We start from the raw sequence: 14,428 nt of genomic DNA on the forward strand, positions 1-14,428 counted from the left end.
TGTGTAGGGCACGTAGAACGTGACCAAAGGAAAAGTGTAGGGCAGGCAGAAGTAAGCATCATGCGTCAGATTACCTTTTTGTCTCCATTAACAGCTAGAGACAGACAGACAGAACACACTTTTTTACACTTTTTTTTTTACACTATGCAAAATAAGCATACTGCATATACAGTTCCTTCAGAAGGTATTCAGATCCCTTGAATTTTTCCATATTTGTTACGTTACAGCCTTATTCTAAAAAAAAAAATTCCCTCAGCAATCTACACACAATACCCAATAATGCTGAAGCATAAACAAGTTATCAAAAAATATTTTAAAATGTATTTGAAATAAAAAACTGAAATACCTTATTTACATTACTTTTCAGACCCTTTTCTATGAGACTGGAAATTGAGCTCAGGTGCATCCTGTTTCCATTGATCATCCTTGAGATGTTTCTACAACTTGATTGGAGTCCACCTGTGGTAAATTCTATTGATTGGACATGATTTGGAAAGGCACACAACTGTCTATATAAGGTCCCACAGTGGACAGTGCATGTCAGAGCAGAAACCAAGCCATGAGGTCGAAGGAATTGTCCGTAGAGCTCCGAGACAGGATTGTGTCGAGGCACAGATCTGGGGAAGGGTACCAAAACAGTTTTGCAGCATTGAAGATCCACAAGAACACAGTGGCCTCCATCATTCTTAAATGGAAAATGTTTGGAACCACCAAGACTCTTCCTAGAGCTGGAGGCCCGGCCAAACTAAGCAATCGGGGGAGAAGGGCCTTGGTCAGGGAGGTGACCAAGAACCTGATGGTCACTCTGACAGAGCTCTAGAGTTCCTCTGAGGAGATAGGAGAACCTTCCAGAAGGACAACCATCTCTGTAACACTCTATCAATCAGATCTTTATGGTAGAGCGGCCAGACGGAATCCACTCCTCAGTAAAAGGCACATGACAGCCCGCTTGGAGTTTGTCAAAAGGACTCTCAGACCATGAGAAACAAGATTCTCTGGTCTAATGAAACCAAGATTGAACTCTTTGGCCTGAATGCCAAGCGTCACGTCTGGAGGAAACTTGGCACCATCCCTACGGTGAAGCATGGTGGTGGCAGCATCATGCTGTGGGGAGGTTTTTCAGAGACAGGGATTTGGAGACTAGTCAGGATCGAGGCAAAGGAACAGAGCAAAGTACAGAGAGATCCTTGATGAAAACCTGCTCCAGAGCGCTCAGGACCTCAGACTGGGGAGAAGGTTCACCTTCCTACAGGACAACAACCCTAAGCACACAGTCAAGACAACGCAGGAGTGGCTTCGGGACAAGTCTCTGAATGTCTTTGAGTTTCCCAGCCAGAGCCCGGACATGAACCTGATCGAACATCTCTGGAAATGTGTGTACACTTACATTTACATTACATTTAAGTCATTTAGCAGACGCTCTTATCCAGAGCGACTTACAAATTGGTGCATTCACCTATAATATCCAGTAGAACAAACACTTTACAAAAGTGCATCTAAATCCTTTAAAGGGGGGGGGGGGGGTTAGAAGGATTACTTTATCCTATCCCAGGTATTCCTTAAAGAGGTGGGGTTTCAGGTGTCTCCGGAAGGTGGTGATTGACTCCGCTGTCCTGGCATCGTGAGGGAGATTGTTCCACCATTGGGGTGCCAGAGCGGCGAACAGTTTTGACTGGGCTGAGCGGGAACTGTGCTTCCTCAGAGGTAGGGAGGCGAGCAGGCCAGAGGTGGATGAACGCAGTGCCCTTGTTTGGGTGTAGGGCCTGATCAGAGCCTGAAGGTACGGAGGTGCCGTTCCCCTCACAGCTCCGTAGGCAAGCACCATGGTCTTGTAGCGGATGCGAGCTTCAACTGGAAGCCAGTGGAGAGAGCGGAGGAGCGGGGTGACGTGAGAGAACTTGGGAAGGTTGAACACCAGACGGGCTGCGGCGTTCTGGATGAGTTGTAGGGGTTTGATGGCACAGGCAGGGAGCCCAGCCAACAGTGAGTTGCAGTAATCCAGGCGGGAGATGACAAGTGCCTGGATTAGGACCTGCGCCGCTTCCTGTGTGAGGCAGGGTCGTACTCTGCGAATGTTGTAGAGCATGAACCTACAGGATCGGGTCACCGCCTTGATGTTAGTGGAGAACGACAGGGTGTTGTCCAGGATCACGCCAAGGTTCTTAGCACTCTGGGAGGAGGACACAAGGGAGTTGTCAACCGTGATGGCGAGATCATGGAACGGGCAGTCCTTCCCCGGGAGGAAGAGCAGCTCCGTCTTGCCGAGGTTCAGCTTGAGGTGGTGATCCGTCATCCACACTGATATGTCTGCCAGACATGCAGAGATGCGATTCGCCACCTGGTTGTCAGAAGGGGGAAAGGAGAAGATTAATTGTGTGTCGTCTGCATAGCAATGATAGGAGAGACCGTGTGAGGATATGACAGAGCCAAGTGACTTGGTGTATAGCGAGAATAGGAGAGGGCCTAGAACAGAGCCCTGGGGGACACCAGTGGTGAGAGCACGTGGTGCGGAGACAGCTTCTCGCCACGCCACCTGGTAGGAGCGACCTGTCAGGTAGGACGCAATCCAAGCGTGGGCCGCGCCGGAGATGCCCAGCTCGGAGAGGGTGGAGAGGAGGATCTGATGGTTCACAGTATCAAAGGCAGCAGATAGGTCTAGAAGGATGAGAGCAGAGGAGAGAGAGTTAGCTTTAGCAGTGCGGAGAGCCTCCGTGACACAGAGAAGAGCAGTCTCAGTTGAATGCCCAGTCTTGAAACCTGACTGATTAGGATCAAGAAGGTCGTTCTGAGAGAGATAGCAGGAGAGCTGGCCGAGGACGGCACGTTCAAGAGTTTTGGAGAGAAAAGAAAGAAGGGATACTGGTCTGTAGTTGTTGACATCGGAGGGATCGAGTGTAGGTTTTTTCAGAAGGGGTGCAACTCTCGCTCTCTTGAAGACGGAAGGGACGTAGCCAGCGGTCAAGGATGAGTTGATGAGCGAGGTGAGGTAGGGGAGAAGGTCTCCGGAAATGGTCTGGAGAAGAGAGGAGGGGATAGGGTCAAGTGGGCAGGTTGTTGGGCGGCCGGCCGTCACAAGACGCGAGATTTCATCTGGAGAGAGAGGGGAGAAAGAGGTCAAAGCACAGGGTAGGGCAGTGTGAGCAGGACCAGCGGTGTCGCTTGACTTAGCAAACGAGGATCGGATGTCGTCAACCTTCTTTTCAAAATGGTTGACGAAGTCATCCGCAGTGAGGGAGGAGGGGGGGGGAGGGGGAGGAGGATTCAGGAGGGAGGAGAAGGTAGCAAAAAGCTTCCTAGGGTTAGAGGCAGATGCTTGGAATTTAGAGTGGTAGAAAGTGGCTTTAGCAGCAGAGACAGAAGAGGAAAATGTAGAGAGGAGGGAGTGAAAGGATGCGAGGTCCGCAGGGAGGCGAGTTTTCCTCCATTTCCGCTCGGCTGCCCGGAGCCCTGTTCTGTGAGCTCGCAGTGAGTCGTCGAGCCACGGAGCAGGAGGGGAGGACCGAGCCGGCCTGGAGGATAGGGGACAGAGAAAATCAAAGGATGCAGAGAGGGAGGAGAGGAGGGTTGAGGAGGCAAAATCAGGAGATAGGTTGGAGAAGGTTTGAGCAGAGGGAAGAGATGATAGGATGGAAGAGGAGAGAGTAGCAGGAGAGAGAGAGCGAAGGTTGGGACGGCGCAATACCATCCGAGTAGGGGCAGAGTGAGAAGTTTTTGATGAGAGCGAGAGGGAAAAGGATACAAGGTAGTGGTCGGAGACTTGGAGAGGAGTTGCAATGAGATTAGTGGAAGAACAGCATCTAGTAAAGATGAGGTCAAGCGTATTGCCTGCCTTGTGAGTAGGGGGGGAAGGTGAGAGGGTGAGGTCAAAAGAGGAGAGGAGTGGAAAGAAGGAGGCAGAGAGGAATGAGTCGAAGGTAGACGTGGGGAGGTTAAAGTCACCCAGAACTGTGAGAGGTGAGCCATCCTCAGGGAAGGAACTTATCAAGGCGTCACAGAGTTGAAGTAACTGTAGGTCAAGGTCTGCGATCTACACGGGCAATTGATGTTAGGAAGGGACTCAAGTAAAAGTGAAAGTCACCCAGTTAAATACTACTTGAGTAAAAGTCTAAAAGTATTTGGTTTTGAATATACTTAAGTATCAAAAGTAAATGTAGTTGCTAAAATATACTTAAGTATCAAAAGTAAAAAAAAAAAAAATAGTAATAATCCTTATATTAAGCAAGCCAGACGGCACAGTTTCTTGTTTTTATTTATTTATGGATAGCCAGGGTCACACTCCAACACTCAGACATCATTTACAAATAAAGCATTTGTGTTTCGTAAGTCCACCAGATTAGTAGGGATGACCAGGGATGTTCTCTTGATAAGAGTGCGAATTGGACCATTTTCTGTCCCGCTAAGCATTCAAAATGTAACGAGTACTTTTGGGTTTCAGGGAAAATGTATGTAGTAAAAATTATATAATATTCTTTAGGAATGTATAAAGTAAAAGTTGTCAAAAATATAAATAGTGAAGTATAGATACCCCAAAAAATTACTTCAGTAAAAATACTTTAAAGTACTATTTATGTACTTTACACCACTGTGTCTGGTGAATTGTGAGTCAGGGGCTGAGCCCAAGCATGTAGGCAAACAAAAAAAAATATGACATACTTTTTATTTGTATTACATATTTTTTTTATCCAACCACATCGTTCAAAATACACCAGAGAGCATAATTTAGCAACAGAGGTTCAATAGTTTAAAAAATAATACCGGTACTGTCACGTCCTGACCCTAGTAAGATGTCATTTTCTATAGTAGAGTAGGGCAGGGTGTGACAGGGGGTGTTTTGGGTTGTTCTATGTTTTCTATTTCTATGTTTAAGTTCTAGTTTGTCTATTTCTATGTTGGGATTGTTTGGGGTTGATCTCTAATTGGAGGCAGCTGATCCTCATTGCCTCTGATTAGAGATCATATTTAAGTAGGGTTTTTTCTCATTGTTGTTTGTAGGTTATTATCTTTTGAGTAGTGTATTTTCCTCTCTACGTTGTTGTTGTTGTTGTTGTTGTTGTTGGAGGAGTATATTCAAGTATTTAAGTGTATTGCATTCAGTTTCACTTTTAATAAATATGTGGAACTACGAACATGCTGCATTTTGGTCCGCTCCTTCGAACAGCCGTGGCAGGTACCTGTCAAAATAAAGGAAACACCAACATAAAGTGTCTTAAAGGGTTGTTTAGTCCACCACGAGCTGCCAGAACAGCTTAAATGCACCCTGGCATAGATTCTATAAGTGGCCCTAAACCATGCCATGAAAATGCACCCCACACCATAACATATACTTTGTATCCCTAATTTACTCAAGTGTTTCCTTTATTTTGGCAGTTACCGGTATGCCTACAGTTGGGAAAGCAGCCGTTTGGGCAGCATGCAGGGCTAAATATACAGCTTGATGTGTTGTGGTTATTTAATCGATAGAAGGGTTTTGGAACCTCTTACCCTGGCAATTTGACTGTTAATAAACTGATGGGTACACTAGCAATGTAGCAATGGCTGCCAGTCCTGACATGAATGGGAACTGCGATCTATGGATTATATTACATTTTTTACATTTTAGTCATTTAGCAGACGCTCTTATCCAGAGCAACTTACAGTAGTGAATGCATACATTTCATTAAAAAAAAATGTGTTGTTTTTTTTGTACTGGCCCCCCGTGGGAATCAAACCCACAACCCTGGCGTTGCAAACACCATGCTCTACCAACTGAGCCACAACCATTACTATGGTTGGTTGCAGCTGTAGGTTTGCCATTTGCAGATTTCCATTTGCTGTAGGTTTGCCATTTGCAGATTTCAAAATGCAATCGGAAAAACATACAGTTTGGAAAGCAACTGCTGCGTACTGCTGAAAAGAAAAGACAAATCTGTCTGTCGACCCAATATAACTTGTTTTACCTCAACTCACAGTTTATTGCGAACTTCAGCACTGTTGTTCAAAGTATCTCATCTTGAGATAGGCTATTGCCATGACGTGAGTAGTACCCTATGGCTTCATCTTCATCACTAGGTGAGTCAGTGTGCCACTGGAAATTTTATTTAGTAGTAGCTTACTGTAGCCTACAGTGGATCTTCCTTTAAAAGTTGCGTCATACTGCAGCACAGCTTGCGGGCATGTTATTTAACTGTCAGCCATTGTTGACATTAGTGCTAGTTTGAGAAGCTAAGTTATTGAAATGACATGGAGCTGTAGTCCTAAAAGTCCTGTTTACCGTAGCTGTTTTAGCGTAACATACTTATTGGCAAAGCATACAAGTCATCCATGTCTTTAAATACAGTCAAGCATTTTAGTTATAACATAAAATAACAAAGGAGCCTTGAATAATGAAACAATGAATAAACCGCAACATGTCGGCTAAAACAAATTGAATTCAGGAATGCATTTCACTGTTCTTAATTTTGCCTGTACTAGAGACTTTTAAACCTTTTTTTGTTAGAACAGATTATATGAGATGGATTATTAGAAATGTAGTTTAATTAATTAGATTCATATTTTGGTGTTTCTATTCCAATAAAGACTAAAATGCATTTTACAGTAGCCTATGTAGCCCTCAGGGTTTTCATTAGGAAAATATGGCGCTGTACAGCGCGACCGGTCAGGAGTAGGCCTACTGTAGGCTACTAAGTGATTGCGAGTGAAGAACAAAATAATCCTAACATTCCACACCCTAATTGTAGGCTAACCAATATCAAAACAGAGATTTAGTGGAAATAAAAATTAGATTGATTTATCAAGACCAATCCCCATGCTTGTCTCAAAGCAGCGCGAAACAGTGCTGAAAAAGTTGACCACACCCGGGTAGGCTATTGAGAAAGGAACCTTGAATAATTAAACAATGAATAAAGCGCAACATGTCGGCTAAAGCAATTGAATTGAGGAATTCATTCAAAATATGTGAAACCTTTTGGATTTTTAAAAAATCTGTGCTTAGTAGCAGAGGCTTTATGGCTACGCTATCACCCAAAAACATAGCATCTACCGTGATAGAAATATATTATTGAATTTGACAAAAAGACAAACTATTTAAAAATGCAAATATTTATTAGGCTACTGTGCAGTGTCTTTAAATACAATGTTCTACCTGTCCTCCTTTCCTACCCTCCTCCTTGATTGACTTCTTGGCAAGAGTCTATTGTCCTGCTAATAACCCATCATGGGTTGATGGCTTCTTTTGTATTCCAGTGTATTGAATGAATGTATTAATTATAGTCATTTAACATTCATTCTCGGAGTGGAAACGTTGTTTGCGGAGTTCACAATCTGCTACACTTGTGAAAAACAAGGGTTTAAAAACATGTTTCAAAATGCCTCCAGCTGTCCATCACTACCGTAAACCGAGAACTATATTCTAAAAATAACTACACAGCATCTACAGTGGTACAAATATGATTGAAATTGATTTAAAAAAATACTTTAAAAAAAATGTATATGTTTAATAGGCTACTGTGCAGTCTGACAAAAACTAACAGGACAATGAGATGTTTACTGTAGCCTACATAGCAAAGTGCCTAATTCCTTACATAAGGGAGAGCAGGCCATGTCTAGACTTTCTCAGTGACCTCAAGTACTCATTAACTCTGTCTTTAATGCTTTTTCAGGTTGCATCAGTCATGGATAGAAACTTCCGAGACACAGTATTAATGAACACTCGGAGGTTCACTGGTAAGCCACATTTTCCTCCGGATCCATCCCGGTTGGAATATTATCGACGTTTTATGTTAAAAATACCCTAAGGATTGATTGTAAACAACGTTTGCCATGTTTCTACGAACGGTAATGGAACTATTTGACTTTTCGTCTCTGGTACTGGGCTCGCGCGTTATGCTTTTGGATAGTGATCTGAATGCACGAACAAAACGGAGGTATTTGGACATAAATATGGATTATTTCTAACAAAAAGAACATTTCTTGTGGAAGTAGGAGTCCTCGGAGTGCATTCTGACGAAGATCAGCAAAGGTAAGAGAATATTTATAATACTAATTCAGAGTTTTGTTGATGCCAGAACTTGGCGGGTAGCTGTATAGCTTGTTTTGATGGCTGAGCTATGTACTCAAACTCAGAATATTGAACAATGTGCTTTCTCCGTAAAGTTATTTTGAAATCTGACAAAGCGGTTGCGTCAAGGAGTAGTGATTCTATAATTCTTTCAATAACTGTTGTAAATTTTATCAATGTTTATGATGAGTATTTTTGTAAATTGATGTGCACATTCACCGGGGGTTTGGTGGGAATACATTTTCTGAACATCACGCGCCAATGAAAAATGCTGTTTTTGGATATAAATATAAACTTTATCGAACAAAACATACATGTATTGTATAACATGAAGTCCTATGAGTGTCATCTGATGAAGATCATCAAAGGTTAGTGAATATTTTAGCTGTACTTTTGGTTTTTGTGATGCATGTCCTCACTTGGAAAATGGCTGTGTGGATTTTCTTGTGAAGTTTATGTCCTAACATAATCTAATTTTATGCTTTCACCGTAAAGTCTTTTTGAAATCGGACAATGTGGTTAGAGTAACGAGAGTCTTATCTTTAAAATGGTGTAAAATAGTTGATTGTTTGAGAAAATGAAATTATGAGATTTTTGCTGTTTTGTATTTCGCGCCATGCTATTTCACTGGCTGTTGAATAGTGTGGGACGGTCACGTCCCACCTAGCCCAGAGAAGTTAACGTTAGTACATTTTGAAACTACTCACACCTACAGTAACCACATACTTTGCATACGAACCGCCGCCCCCTTTGAGTAAGAAATCATGAATGTATTTACATTAAATGCCTTGGTTCGCCGGATCTCTGTCGTGGAGAGGGCCACCTTGTAAAGGGAGTTGGGCCTTTTTGCAGCAGGCTTGTAAGGCTCTGATTGTCCAAAAGGGTTCCAACAAGTCTTCTACTGTTGTTCTTATCTGTAGTTGTCCTGTATCCGGTGACTTGTCGTGTAGTCCTGAACAGAACTACAGAGTTTATTTTCCTTCCATTAGCTCTTGAAGATGCTTCTTTGAAGATAGGCTAGCCAGCAGTGTCGATGGTTCCCAGTGGGGTGATGAGAGTAGCGTAATACGATGGTTTGAGCAGAGTAGTGAATTGTCCCACTTAAATTCGCTTTCGAAGATGCTTTTCTTAGGACAGCTAATCAGCCGTCCCAGTGATTGTCCGGGAGGTGAGTTTATCGTCTCTACCTCGTGTTGAGATTCAAAGTTCAAACCATTTTAAATATGCAGCTTCACGCTTTTCTGGTCTAGAATGTTAATTTCTTAACCCATCATTTTATACAGTTTGTTTGAAAGAGGTGGATTCGTCAGGCTGACACACTCTCTGACCTCACTCAGGGGCATGACTTGTCACTTGTACAAAGTTATGTAAAACAGTTATCGCTTATAGTTTCTCAAATCACATCCCTCTCTTATCAAAAACTCTCATACTTTTTCATATTATATGCACAACACATAGTACATGTAGTTGGTATACTTTCCAAGTTACAGTATTTCCTTCACAACATTTTTAATGACATCACAAAATAACAAACAAAATGACATTAGTGTTCTATAGATCGACCCTGACCATTCCCCACGCTCTATGTTAGAAATATTGTTCCAGTAGTTGCTTTTGAACGTGATAGAGTTTTGTCAGGAAAAAGTATCTTGAAACAAAGGACATTCCTTTGGGACTATACGTGACAGTACCCCCTCCCCGATGCGCGGCTCCAGCCACAGGACGCCGTCAAAGGGGATGAATCCGGGGATCAGGAGTGGACCGGTCACCCCTGCTGAGGTGCGAGAACCTGTCAAGCGGGAACCTGACAGATCGGTTGAGGCAGGGGAGCCTGGCGATCCGGCTGAGACATGAGAACCTGACAAGCTGGTGGAAGCAGGGGAGCCTGGCAATCCGGCGGAGGCATGAAAGCCCGACGAGCCGGCTGATGCATGGGAGCCTGGCAATCTGGTTGAGGCATGAGAGCCTGTAGCAGTTCCCGTACTGCTACACCATTACTCTGACACAAAAAAATCAAATAAAACACACCCTGATGCTTCCCTTAGGTGAGGTGTTATTCTGTAACGAGTGCGCTGAGCGTCGGGAAGCAAGTTCAGGGAGTGAGTGTTTTAATAAATAAAAGAAACAATGAACATGAAACACAAAATGCGAAATAGCCTACTACGTAGGCCAAGCCTAAACAAATATGTTAAATTACCTAAATTCTAATGTATGGTTAAATATACATTATTTCTGATTGTCTTTAGCAATTATTATGTGAATTTTTATAAATGAATATATTTATAGGGGTTGATGCATTTTTCGTTAGGATAAATCTGGTCTGTGATATTGAGTTAGAAATGTAACATTTTTGAGTACTTAAGCATCGAATACATTGCAAGTTTGCCCTTTTTTGGCCATTAGGCTACACTTTACAAAAGTACTCAACTCTGACTGACCGCAGCATTTATCGGTAGTCTAAACTTTTGGACTAATTGGGGGATTTTTCACAGCTAGCCGAGCTATTAGACTATCCTTTTGTAAATTAATAGAGGTGTGAATGTTTGTCTATCTTCAATATAATCATTTATTCAGAAGGTTAAACCCATAGGTCTTAGGCCTGCAGTAAATTAAATAGCTAACCAGGTTCATTTTCATTAGGTTATAATATTCCATGCCTTCTGGGAATGTTCAAAAGTTATGAGTGGAGTTAAATATGTGGCTGTCAGAAGTATTAAAATCAATCAATGTCAGCCTTTAAATGCTTTATTATCCAAATATTGAAAGTGCATGTGGGCAACGGAGAGAAACCAAATGGTATAGTTTGAGGCCATGTGGCGGAGAGTGATGCGGGCGCTGGAGATGGGGTGTGAGCAGGTGGGTATGGGCAGGTGTGATGTAGTTTGTATGTGTATGTTTTGTATTGTATTGTCTAAAAAAATTCAATAAAATCTTACAAAAAATAAGGAAAAATTACAAGCTTGCAATACACATTATTATTCATTATGTATAGGATTTATTTGATTTATTTCATTTACATTCTTCATTGTAACCACAATGTCACAAACAATTGAACACACACATTGCAGATTAACTTGGTCTGAGCATGTATTTATTTAAGACTATCAGAAAGAATGTTGGTACTTATTTATTTTCATCCAAAGCCATGAATGAGTGAGTCACTCAGCTTTATGCTGACAAATACTCACTGGATTCTCTTTCATTCAACTTCTTCTTCACATCAGCAAAGAAGAACTCTGTGTTTCAGAAACTCAGTTTATATAGAGGGGCTACTGTATCCCTCTTTCACACTGTGGTAAATAAAGCTAGTTTGTTATTTACAATTATTTCTTTCTGTTTTTAGAGGGAGAGAAACCAAAAGCCCACTGTGCATATTTTTCAAAAATCATCAGTCCACATGTCAAGTGTAATTGCGGCATTGTATTTATCCAAGTTCTCTCTCAACTCCAGGACCGCTGCCAGCAAAAAAAAGGCTTTACTGATGCAGGACTCTAGTGCCAGAGAAGAGAGACTCTCGGACTGAAACATTCACACCTCCATTAATTTACGAAAAGATAGTAAATTTGTGCCACAGCCCAGACTACCGATAGATCAGCGTTCTAACTCCCCCTTGTGATAGTGTGGTGCAATGACAGAATGATGCAATTTACCACAATTGCCACCATCTATCACAAACGGTCGCGCCATAAACTCGAAACTTTTAAAGGAAGAACCAATGTATAATATGTATATTCCTCCTAATATTGTACTATCTGTGTGTCGCTTCATTGGCTTGGACTAGTGTTTGTTTGTATTCAAGACGAGATTGATCTCAGTTTGTCAATGTCAGAGTAGCGACTCATTTTGGCCATTTTTTTGTGTGGTATTAAAAAAGATTCAGCTAATGTCTTCTGTCATGTAAATAGCGTAGAATTGCATGAAATGCATTTTTAAAAGTCAGATTCTTTCCAAACCCTGCCAAAAAAAGGCCCCTTGTGTGGAAATCCTAAAAATGCCTCTGCTCAACTGATTGCAGCCTATACCACATCACAAATGTTATGGCTTATTATAAATGGGATTTTTCTTCAACAGTAAATTTACCATGCATAGAATTGCATCTTGGTGCATGGATTTGTTTACAGAACATTACTGCCTATGATTTGTTAATCTGGCCCTGTAGAGGCGATATGGGCACCGGTGCCATCAGACTTTTAGCCCATATCGTTCCAAAGTTAGAACTATCAACTCTGTTCCAATTGCATCTGAAAGATGAGACTCTCAACTTGGCATAGAGACATTGACTGGAAGCTAAAAATGTATTTAAATGTTTGAGTAAGGTTTTAATATCTTATATATATATATATATATATATATACCAAGGTACATTTCAGGGTACATGCATCTACATCTACACCAAATTTGGTGCTTTTATCACAATGTGCACAACTGTGTGCATTTTTAGTTTAGATGTGCACTACTAGTATACAAAATAGATATTATATTTCATTCCTCCATATTAACACAGAAATTATGGTATCGTTGTGTTTTTTGTCGGTAACTAGTTGCTTGACCAAATCAAAAGAATTCTGATTAATCAAAAAAAAAAATTGAAATTATATTTCAAAAGATCAGTTACCCCGCTGCCTTAAATCTTAAAGTTTTGTCAACTCAGTAGATCAAGTTGAGTTGACTAAACTTAAGTTTCAATTGATACAAGTTAGCACAACTTAAAAAAATAGTACTAGTATCAATAGAACTGTAATACAATCTCTGTGACAATTAATGAAACATCAGTATAATTTTTCTGCAACATTGAATTAACAGTTTAATCTACAGATGTAGGATCTTTGAATACCCTGTTGCAGGAGAACTTTCTTGCAATGCAGGAAATGTAAAACTGGTAGTTTGAAAAGGCTTCTGAAGTTTGTAATTTCCACTTTGAAATGTCAGACTTGATTTTCCCTTACGAAAAATGTGTCAACCCTACAAAAAAGTCAATTCATTACAATCCACATAATAATTCACATGTCCTGTTGCTGCAGGATCATTTTCTTGCTGTAGCAAACTGCCTCAAATTAAGATCCTACATCTGTACATCTTACAGTCACACACACAGCCAGCAAACAGGAATGTCAAATTGACATAATTGAGCAGAAACATGAGCCTTCCTGTGGTTGGGGACTGACCGGGAGTACAGAGGGGAGGATCTCCATATGGTTATTATATACATAGAGAAGACATACGTTCAAAAGTTTGGAGTCACTCAGAAATATCCTTGTTTTTAAAAGAAAAGCAATTTTTTTCTCAATGTCAACAGTGAAGAGGCGACTCCGGGATGCTGGCCAGTGTCTGTGTTCTTTTGCCCATCTTAATCTTTTCTTTTTATTGGCCAGTCTGAGATATGGCTTTTTCTTTACAACTCTGCCTAGAAGGCCAGCATCTCGGAGTCGCCTCTTCACTGTTGACGTTGAGACTGGTGTTTTGCGGGTACTATTTAATGAAGCGGCCAGTTGAGGACTTGTGAGGCGTCTGTTTCTCAAACTAGACACTCTTATGTACTTGTCCTCTTGCTCAGCACCGGGGCCTCCCATTCCTCTTTCTATTCAGGTTAAAGCCAGTTTGCACTGTTCTGTGAAGGGAGTAGTACACAGCTTTATACGAGATCTTCAGTTTCTTGGCAATTTCTTGCATGGAATAGCCTTCATTTCTCAGAACAAGAATAGACTGAAGAGTTTCAGAAGAAAGTGCTTTGTTTCTGGCCATTTTGAGCCTGTAATTGAACCCACAAATGCTGATGCTCCAGATACTCAACTAGTCTAAAGAAGGCCAGTTTTATTGCTCCTTTAATCAGCACCACCGTTTTCAGCTGTGCTAACATAACTGCAAAAGGGTTTTCGAATGATCAATTAGCCTTTTAAAATGATAAACTTGGATTAGCTAACACAACGTGCCATTGGAACACAGGAGTGATGGTTGCTGATAATTGGCCTCTGTACGCCTATGTAGATATTCCATTAAAAATCAGCCGTTTCCAGCTACAATAGTCATTTACAACATTAACAATGTCTACGCTGTATTTCTGATCAATTTGATGTTATTTTAATGGACCAAAAATTCGCTTTTCTTTCAAAAACAAGGAAATATCTAAGTGACCCCAATCATTTGAATGGTAGTGTATCCTCCTCTAAAGCGCTTTTAGGATTGAGGATAACGTGAGTCAATCATGCCAAGGCAACATGAGTTACTCAGACGGAGAGATATCCCCCTGATGTCTTCGCAACCAAAGGAGAGAGGAGAGTAGAGGGGAGGAGAGAATTTCTTCATCACCATCTAATCTAAGCCAGTAGTGGCTTGTAATGTGGCTATGAGGGAGTTTAGTCATAGACCTGTCCTGCATGCTACACTAAGCATCAG

Source organism: Salmo trutta, chromosome 2 (assembly GCF_901001165.1).
Source record: "Salmo trutta chromosome 2, fSalTru1.1, whole genome shotgun sequence".
In the NCBI taxonomy this organism is placed as follows: Eukaryota; Metazoa; Chordata; class Actinopteri; order Salmoniformes; family Salmonidae; genus Salmo; species Salmo trutta.